Source organism: Ranitomeya variabilis, chromosome 4 (assembly GCF_051348905.1).
Source record: "Ranitomeya variabilis isolate aRanVar5 chromosome 4, aRanVar5.hap1, whole genome shotgun sequence".
In the NCBI taxonomy this organism is placed as follows: domain Eukaryota; kingdom Metazoa; phylum Chordata; class Amphibia; order Anura; family Dendrobatidae; genus Ranitomeya; species Ranitomeya variabilis.
This window is the reverse complement of record NC_135235.1, coordinates 516,908,256-516,914,255: the sequence shown is the minus strand read 5'-3', so window position 1 is coordinate 516,914,255 and position 6,000 is coordinate 516,908,256. Positions and strand designations below refer to the sequence as shown.

General features: G+C 57.5%; 12 non-coding genes across 12 annotated transcripts; all 12 read left to right on the top strand.

The window, feature by feature from the left end:
* The first annotated feature begins 1,182 nt into the window (after window positions 1–1,182).
* TRNAP-AGG (transfer RNA proline (anticodon AGG)) lies at window positions 1,183–1,254 on the top strand. The gene has a single exon. It is a non-coding gene; the product is annotated as a tRNA-Pro (tRNA).
* Window positions 1,255–1,394: 140 nt separating this feature from the next.
* On the top strand, window positions 1,395–1,466 carry TRNAP-CGG (transfer RNA proline (anticodon CGG)). Its single transcript has one exon. It is a non-coding gene; the product is annotated as a tRNA-Pro (tRNA).
* A 414-nt stretch (window positions 1,467–1,880) lies between these two features.
* On the top strand, window positions 1,881–1,952 carry TRNAP-UGG (transfer RNA proline (anticodon UGG)). The gene has a single exon. It is a non-coding gene; the product is annotated as a tRNA-Pro (tRNA).
* Window positions 1,953–2,344: 392 nt separating this feature from the next.
* Window positions 2,345–2,416, top strand: TRNAP-AGG (transfer RNA proline (anticodon AGG)). The gene has a single exon. It is a non-coding gene; the product is annotated as a tRNA-Pro (tRNA).
* A 140-nt stretch (window positions 2,417–2,556) lies between these two features.
* TRNAP-CGG (transfer RNA proline (anticodon CGG)) lies at window positions 2,557–2,628 on the top strand. Its single transcript has one exon. It is a non-coding gene; the product is annotated as a tRNA-Pro (tRNA).
* Window positions 2,629–3,042: 414 nt separating this feature from the next.
* TRNAP-UGG (transfer RNA proline (anticodon UGG)) lies at window positions 3,043–3,114 on the top strand. Its single transcript has one exon. It is a non-coding gene; the product is annotated as a tRNA-Pro (tRNA).
* Window positions 3,115–3,506: 392 nt separating this feature from the next.
* TRNAP-AGG (transfer RNA proline (anticodon AGG)) lies at window positions 3,507–3,578 on the top strand. Its single transcript has one exon. It is a non-coding gene; the product is annotated as a tRNA-Pro (tRNA).
* A 140-nt stretch (window positions 3,579–3,718) lies between these two features.
* TRNAP-CGG (transfer RNA proline (anticodon CGG)) lies at window positions 3,719–3,790 on the top strand. Its single transcript has one exon. It is a non-coding gene; the product is annotated as a tRNA-Pro (tRNA).
* Window positions 3,791–4,204: 414 nt separating this feature from the next.
* Window positions 4,205–4,276, top strand: TRNAP-UGG (transfer RNA proline (anticodon UGG)). The gene has a single exon. It is a non-coding gene; the product is annotated as a tRNA-Pro (tRNA).
* Window positions 4,277–4,668: 392 nt separating this feature from the next.
* TRNAP-AGG (transfer RNA proline (anticodon AGG)) lies at window positions 4,669–4,742 on the top strand. Its single transcript has one exon. It is a non-coding gene; the product is annotated as a tRNA-Pro (tRNA).
* A 138-nt stretch (window positions 4,743–4,880) lies between these two features.
* Window positions 4,881–4,952, top strand: TRNAP-CGG (transfer RNA proline (anticodon CGG)). Its single transcript has one exon. It is a non-coding gene; the product is annotated as a tRNA-Pro (tRNA).
* An 877-nt stretch (window positions 4,953–5,829) lies between these two features.
* Window positions 5,830–5,901, top strand: TRNAP-AGG (transfer RNA proline (anticodon AGG)). Its single transcript has one exon. It is a non-coding gene; the product is annotated as a tRNA-Pro (tRNA).
* Window positions 5,902–6,000: the final 99 nt, after the last annotated feature.

Below are 6,000 nucleotides of genomic sequence, written 5' to 3'. Positions count from 1 at the left end.
TGCCATGGCTCGACTTCTCCAGGAAGGTGCGAGGCGTCTTTGGCTGGCTGGCCTTTTCACCGCTCTGTTCCTCTTCTCTTTCTGTCGCGCGGCCACGCTCGACTCCTCCTGCCTCTTTGGACTCCAGTGTCAGATCTTGTGTTTGCTGCAGCCTGTGCCAAATGGTGGCGCTGAGCCAGGTGCCTCGCAGCCCTTTCCTCCGTCGCTGGCTCGTTGGTCTAGGGGTATGATTCTCGCTTTGGGTGCGAGAGGTCCCAAGTTCAAATCCCGGACGAGCCCTTGCTGGTGTGTGCCTCGTGTGCCCCTCTCTCCACACGTGGCAGTGCGCTTTTGCAATGGTCTTGCTCGAGGGCACTCCAATCCGTGTCACGTACCCACGGGTGCTTCTCAACAAGGGTCTTGCTCGTTTCCGCCGCCTCGCAGCCTTTTTTGCGAATGGGACTTGATGATCGCGCCGAGGAAGCTCTTTCTTTGCTCGTGGTGGACTGCCATGGCTCGACTTCTCCAGGAAGGTGCGAGGCGTCTTTGGCTGGCTGGCCTTTTCACCGCTCTGTTCCTCTTCTCTTTCTGTCGCGCGGCCACGCTCGACTCCTCCTGCCTCTTTGGACTCCAGTGTCAGATCTTGTTTTTGCTGCAGCCTGTGCCAAATGGTGGCGCTGAGCCAGGTGCCTCGCAGCCCTTGCCTCCGTCGCTGGCTCGTTGGTCTAGGGGTATGATTCTCGCTTTGGGTGCGAGAGGTCCTGGGTTCAAGTCCCGGGTTCAAATCCCGGACGAGCCCATGCTTGTGGAAGTCTTTGTTGCAGGTCTGTTGCATGCTGGGCTTCCTCCCGCAGGCTCATCTGTTGCATGGATTTTCTTGCAACTGACTGCTGGGAAGGCGGCATGTGCCGCCGCATGTGCCGCCCGTCCCCAGGAAACCCCGACCACCCAACCAAGCCCGGACCTGTGGCAGATTTTGACCCCACGCACGCGGATCTCCACTTGTTTTGAGCTCTTTCGCTCCAAAAACATATGTTGGAGATTGCTGCTCGTTAAAATTCGCATGCGTCTCTCAGGGACTTTTTTTTTTTCCCTGTGGATGTTCCATGAGAGAGCCACGCTTTTCTCTGGAGATGCCAGGCAGGTGCTTCAGTTGGCAGTGCTGGCTACGCCATACAAATTGCAAAGCGCTGCTCTGTCGCTGGCTCGTTGGTCTAGGGGTATGATTCTCGCTTAGGGTGCGAGAGGTCCTGGGTTCAAATCCCGGACGAGCCCCACTCTTTCTCTGCGGGGGAACCAGAGTGCTCATCTCCTTTTGCCCTCCCCCTGTTAGCTAAACCGCTCCGGCTGCTCCTTGTGGCCGAGCCTACAAAGGTGAGAGAATCGACGCTGCTGCACGGCACGCACCAAACGTTGGCTCGTTGGTCTAGGGGTATGATTCTCGCTTCGGGTGCGAGAGGTCCCGGGTTCAAATCCCGGACGAGCCCTCGCTGGTGTGTGCCTCGTGTGCCCCTCTCTCCACACGTGGCAGTGCGCTTTTGCAATGGTCTTGCTCGAGGGCACTCCAATCCGTGTCACGTACCCACGGGTGCGTCTCAACAAGGGTCTTGCTCGTTTCCGCCGCCTCGCAGCCTTTTTTGCGAATGGGACTTGATGATCGCGCCGAGGAAGCTCTTTCTTTGCTCGTGGTGGACTGCCATGGCTCGACTTCTCCAGGAAGGTGCGAGGCGTCTTTGGCTGGCTGGCCTTTTCACCGCTCTGTTCCTCTTCTCTTTCTGTCGCGCGGCCACGCTCGACTCCTCCTGCCTCTTTGGACTCCAGTGTCAGATCTTGTTTTTGCTGCAGCCTGTGCCAAATGGTGGCGCTGAGCCAGGTGCCTCGCAGCCCTTGCCTCCGTTGCTGGCTCGTTGGTCTAGGGGTATGATTCTCGCTTTGGGTGCGAGAGGTCCTGGGTTCAAATCCCGGACGAGCCCATGCTTGTGGAAGTCTTTGTTGCAGGTCTGTTGCATGCTGGGCTTCCTCCCGCAGGCTCATCTGTTGCATGGATTTTCTTGCAACTGACTGCTGGGAAGGCGGCATGTGCCGCCCGTCCCCAGGAAACCCCGACCACCCAACCAAGCCCGGACCTGTGGCAGATTTTGACCCCACGCACGCGGATCTCCACTTGTTTTGAGCTCTTTCGCTCCAAAAACATATGTTGGAGATTGCTGCTCGTTAAAATTCGCATGCGTCTCTCAGGGACTTTTTTTTTTTCCCTGTGGATGTTCCATGAGAGAGCCACGCTTTTCTCTGGAGATGCCAGGCAGGTGCTTCAGTTGGCAGTGCTGGCTACGCCATACAAATTGCAAAGCGCCGCTCTGTCGCTGGCTCGTTGGTCTAGGGGTATGATTCTCGCTTAGGGTGCGAGAGGTCCCGGGTTCAAATCCCGGACGAGCCCCACTCTTTCTCTGCGGGGGAACCAGAGTGCTCATCTCCTTTTGCCCTCCCCCTGTTAGCTAAACCGCTCCGGCTGCTGCTTGTGGCCGAGCCTACAAAGGTGAGAGAATCGACGCTGCTGCACGGCACGCACCAAACGTTGGCTCGTTGGTCTAGGGGTATGATTCTCGCTTCGGGTGCGAGAGGTCCCGGGTTCAAATCCCGGACGAGCCCTCGCTGGTGTGTGCCTCGTGTGCCCCTCTCTCCACACGTGGCAGTGCGCTTTTGCAATGGTCTTGCTCGAGGGCACTCCAATCCGTGTCACGTACCCACGGGTGCTTCTCAACAAGGGTCTTGCTCGTTTCCGCCGCCTCGCAGCCTTTTTTGCGAATGGGACTTGATGATCGCGCCGAGGAAGCTCTTTCTTTGCTCGTGGTGGACTGCCATGGCTCGACTTCTCCAGGAAGGTGCGAGGCGTCTTTGGCTGGCTGGCCTTTTCACCGCTCTGTTCCTCTTCTCTTTCTGTCGCGCGGCCACGCTCGACTCCTCCTGCCTCTTTGGACTCCAGTGTCAGATCTTGTTTTTGCTGCAGCCTGTGCCAAATGGTGGCGCTGAGCCAGGTGCCTCGCAGCCCTTGCCTCCGTCGCTGGCTCGTTGGTCTAGGGGTATGATTCTCGCTTTGGGTGCGAGAGGTCCCGGGTTCAAATCCCGGACGAGCCCATGCTTGTGGAAGTCTTTGTTGCAGGTCTGTTGCATGCTGGGCTTCCTCCCACAGGCTCATCTGTTGCATGGATTTTCTTGCAACTGACTGCTGGGAAGGCGGCATGTGCCGCCCGTCCCCAGGAAACCCCGACCACCCAACCAAGCCCGGACCTGTGGCAGATTTTGACCCCACGCACGCGGATCTCCACTTGTTTTGAGCTCTTTCGCTCCAAAAACATATGTTGGAGATTGCTGCTCGTTAAAATTCGCATGCGTCTCTCAGGGACTTTTTTTTTTTCCCTGTGGATGTTCCATGAGAGAGCCACGCTTTTCTCTGGAGATGCCAGGCAGGTGCTTCAGTTGGCAGTGCTGGCTACGCCATACAAATTGCAAAGCGCCGCTCTGTCGCTGGCTTGTTGGTCTAGGAGTATGATTCTCGCTTAGGGTGCGAGAGGTCCCGGGTTCAAATCCCGGACGAGCCCCACTCTTTCTCTGCGGGGGAACCAGAGTGCTCATCTCCTTTTGCCCTCCCCCTGTTAGCTAAACCGCTCCGGCTGCTGCTTGTGGCCGAGCCTACAAAGGTGAGAGAATCGACGCTGCTGCACGGCACGCACCAAACGTTGGCTCGTTGGTCTAGGGGTATGATTCTCGCTTCGGGTGCGAGAGGTCCCGGGTTCAAATCCCGGACGAGCCCTCGCTGGTGTGTGCCTCGTGTGCCCCTCTCTCCACACGTGGCAGTGCGCTTTTGCAATGGTCTTGCTCGAGGGCACTCCAATCCGTGTCACGTACCCACGGGTGCTTCTCAACAAGGGTCTTGCTCGTTTCCGCCGCCTCGCAGCCTTTTTTGCGAATGGGACTTGATGATCGCGCCGAGGAAGCTCTTTCTTTGCTCGTGGTGGACTGCCATGGCTCGACTTCTCCAGGAAGGTGCGAGGCGTCTTTGGCTGGCTGGCCTTTTCACCGCTCTGTTCCTCTTCTCTTTCTGTCGCGCGGCCACGCTCGACTCCTCCTGCCTCTTTGGACTCCAGTGTCAGATCTTGTTTTTGCTGCAGCCTGTGCCAAATGGTGGCGCTGAGCCAGGTGCCTCGCAGCCCTTGCCTCTGTTGCTGGCTCGTTGGTCTAGGGGTATGATTCTCGCTTTGGGTGCGAGAGGTCCCGGGTTCAAATCCCGGACGAGCCCATGCTTGTGGAAGTCTTTGTTGCAGGTCTGTTGCATGCTGGGCTTCCTCCCGCAGGCTCATCTGTTGCATGGATTTTCTTGCAACTGACTGCTCGGAAGGCGGCATGTGCCGCCCGTCCCCAGGAAACCCCGACCACCCAACCAAGCCCGGACCTGTGGCAGATTTTGACCCCACGCACGCGGATCTCCACTTGTTTTGAGCTCTTTCGCTCCAAAAACATATGTTGGAGATTGCTGCTCGTTAAAATTCGCATGCGTCTCTCAGGGACTTTTTTTTTTTCTCTGTGGATGTTCCATGAGAGAGCCACGCTTTTCTCTGGAGATGCCAGGCAGGTGCTTCAGTTGGCAGTGCTGGCTACGCCATACAAATTGCAAAGCGCTGCTCTGTCGCTGGCTCGTTGGTCTAGGGGTATGATTCTCGCTTAGGGTGCGAGAGGTCCCGGGTTCAAATCCCGGATGAGCTCCACTCTTTCTCTGCGGGGGAACCAGAGTGCTTATCTCCTTTTGCCCTCCCCCTGTTAGCTAAACCGCTCCGGCTGCTGCTTGTGGCCGAGCCTACAAAGGTGAGAGAATCGACGCTGCTGCACGGCACGCACCAAACGTTGGCTCGTTGGTCTAGGGGTATGATTCTCGCTTCGGGTGCGAGAGGTCCCGGGTTCAAATCCCGGACGAGCCCTCGCTGGTGTGTGCCTCGTGTGCCCCTCTCTCCACACGTGGCAGTGCGCTTTTGCAATGGTCTTGCTCGAGGGCACTCCAATCCGTGTCACGTACCCACGGGTGCTTCTCAACAAGGGTCTTGCTCGTTTCCGCCGCCTCGCAGCCTTTTTTGCGAATGGGACTTGATGATCGCGCCGAGGAAGCTCTTTCTTTGCTCGTGGTGGACTGCCATGGCTCGACTTCTCCAGGAAGGTGCGAGGCGTCTTTGGCTGGCTGGCCTTTTCACCGCTCTGTTCCTCTTCTCTTTCTGTCGCGCGGCCACGCTCGACTCCTCCTGCCTCTTTGGACTCCAGTGTCAGATCTTGTTTTTGCTGCAGCCTGTGCCAAATGGTGGCGCTGAGCCAGGTGCCTCGCAGCCCTTGCCTCCGTCGCTGGCTCGTTGGTCTAGGGGTATGATTCTCGTTTGGGTGCGAGAGGTCCCGGGTTCAAATCCCGGACGAGCCCATGCTTGTGGAAGTCTTTGTTGCAGGTCTGTTGCATGCTGGGCTTCCTCCCGCAGGCTCATCTGTTGCATGGATTTTCTTGCAACTGACTGCTGGGAAGGCGGCATGTGCCGCCCATCCCCAGGAAACCCCGACCACCCAACCAAGCCCGGACCTGTGGCAGATTTTGACCCCACGCACGCGGATCTCCACTTGTTTTGAGCTCTTTCGCTCCAAAAACATATGTTGGAGATTGCTGCTCGTTAAAATTCGCATGCGTCTCTCAGGGACTTTTTTTTTTTCCCTGTGGATGTTCCATGAGAGAGCCACGCTTTTCTCTGGAGATGCCAGGCAGGTGCTTCAGTTGGCAGTGCTGGCTACGCCATACAAATTGCAAAGCGCCGCTCTGTCGCTGGCTCGTTGGTCTAGGGGTATGATTCTCGCTTAGGGTGCGAGAGGTCCCGGGTTCAAATCCCGGACGAGCCCCACTCTTTCTCTGCGGGGGAACCAGAGTGCTCATCTCCTTTTGCCCTCCCCCTGTTAGCTAAACCGCTCCGGCTGCTGCTTGTGGCCGAGCCTACAAAG